We start from the raw sequence: 237 nt of genomic DNA, 5'->3' as shown, positions 1-237 counted from the left end.
CAGAGCTGGGGAACAACAGGGGATCAAGATCACCCAGGGAGATCCCAAGCCACATAAAGTAAGTGCAGTGGCAGTGGGCGCGGGAAGTGCCAAAGAGGAATGTGAGGCCAAAGATGCACCTGGCAGGATAGAAAGTTCGGGGCAGGATCACCGCCTAGAATAGAAGGCATCGATCGAGGAATAAAGGGTACAGCTCTATATACCCATCCAGGAGACGTCACTCCTGGGCAATATCAT

Source organism: Gavialis gangeticus, unplaced genomic scaffold (genome assembly GCF_001723915.1).
Source record: "Gavialis gangeticus isolate Ggan-Ray unplaced genomic scaffold, GavGan_comp1, whole genome shotgun sequence".
Lineage (NCBI taxonomy): Eukaryota > Metazoa > Chordata > Crocodylia > Gavialidae > Gavialis > Gavialis gangeticus.
Note: the sequence above shows the minus strand (reverse complement) of the source record.